Source organism: Perca flavescens, chromosome 11 (genome assembly GCF_004354835.1).
Source record: "Perca flavescens isolate YP-PL-M2 chromosome 11, PFLA_1.0, whole genome shotgun sequence".
NCBI classification, from domain to species: domain Eukaryota; kingdom Metazoa; phylum Chordata; class Actinopteri; order Perciformes; family Percidae; genus Perca; species Perca flavescens.
Window position 1 is genome coordinate 936,738 of NC_041341.1, and position 1,763 is coordinate 938,500.

The window sequence follows — 1,763 nt, forward strand, 5'->3', positions numbered from 1 at the left end:
ACAAGTAATAACACCAACATGTTCCTATTTACATGTTGTGATTTATAGAGTCACAGCGTGTTCAAAAAACAACGTAACATGAGACACAGCCGTCTTCTAACTGTAAACAAACCGGGAAACAGTTGTGAAAATTAAAATAGCCTACTACAATAGGAAAAAGAAATACTGTACTGTATATGTATGGGCATATATATGTGTGTATATATATAATATATATATATATATATATATGGGCCAGAATGGGCATTTCATAATGGGGGGGGTCTGAGTGTCCTCCCCCAGGGAAGTTTTGAGCATCAAAGTCTTCATTTCCTGTATTCAGGTAGACTTTTATGCACCAATTTACGGTGGGAATCCCTTCATTTATAACGAAAAAAATTTAATGTCCACAACAATGCTTCTTGTCGCCTTTTTGGCATCTTTTTGGAATCTTTTAGCCGTCTTTCTGTTGCCTTTTTTGGTGTCTTTTTGGCGTCTTTTTATAGTCTTTTTCTCACCTTTTTTGTTGCCTTCTTGTCGCCTTTTTGGCGATTTTTGGCGTCTTTCTGTTACTTTTTTGTCGCCTTTCTTGGCGTCTTTTTGGCGATTTTTGGCATCTTTCTGTTTTTGTCGTCTTTTTCTCACCTTTTTGTCACTTTTTGGAGTCTTTCTGTTGCTTTTTTGTTGCTTTTTTGGCGTCTTTTTGGTGCTTTTTTGGCGTCTTTTTGGCGTCTTATTGGCGTCTTTTCGTTATTAAAGACCCAGCAGGGTCGAAACGTTGCATTTATATTAAATTTGGGAGTTTAAAGCAGTGTTGCGGACATTACATTTTTTTGTTTTACAGTACTTCTAGTAGTACATTTGTCCTGCACTTGCCAGAAGGTGGGATGTGCACACAATTCCTTTTATAAAAAAATCCCTTTATTCAGCCTATGTGAAGAAAAAAACACAGGTGACAAATCAAAATATATCAAAATTATAAAGCAAAGTACGTCGTAGCATGTCATCAGGCATTTTTAAGTGGCTATATGGAAACCCTGGAGCTTTCTTAGAATAGTATACTACACCACCGGCTCCTTCTATATATTTAAATTTATAGGCTACTTATTCTCGATATTGAAAGGGGACATATCCCCTGCATCGCCCGCTATAACAGACACACACACACACACACACACACACACAGGTAGATATATAAAGAGCAGGGAGCTCCAGACTCTCACTCCTTCATATGTCACATGTCCTCTCACTTTCACTCTGTCATTTTCACCCAGAAACAGAAAACAGAAGACAGGAATCTCAGTATTTGAGAAACTGTTGAACAAAGAGTCTCTGCGCGTCTTTGCGTTCAAGAAAACCAAACCAGAAACCCGTTCAGCATCACGCTGGAGCGCGCTGTGTGTGTGTGTGTGTGTGTGTGTGTGTGTGTGTGTGTGTGTGTGTGTGTGTGTGTGTGTGTGATGGAAATGGACTGAGCTTCACGGTAACCGGCAGCAGGAAGCTGCAGAAGCAGCAGCAGCAACCGGAGGAATTAAAAACACACCGATCAGCCAGCGGAGGGAAAGTAGTTCCTCTTACCGTTCTGAGGCGGTCCAGGATCCGGCGGAGGTGTCCCCCCCTTCCCCCCAGTGTCTGTGGCGTGAATAAATCCCGGTGCACGTGAATCTGGAGACGATATATCCTGCTGCAGGTCTCTCTCCGACTCTCTGTGGTGCGTCTCCGCGAGCCGCGGGGGCGCGCCTCCGCGAGAGAGAGAGAGAAAGAGAGAGAGAGCCGTGCACGAC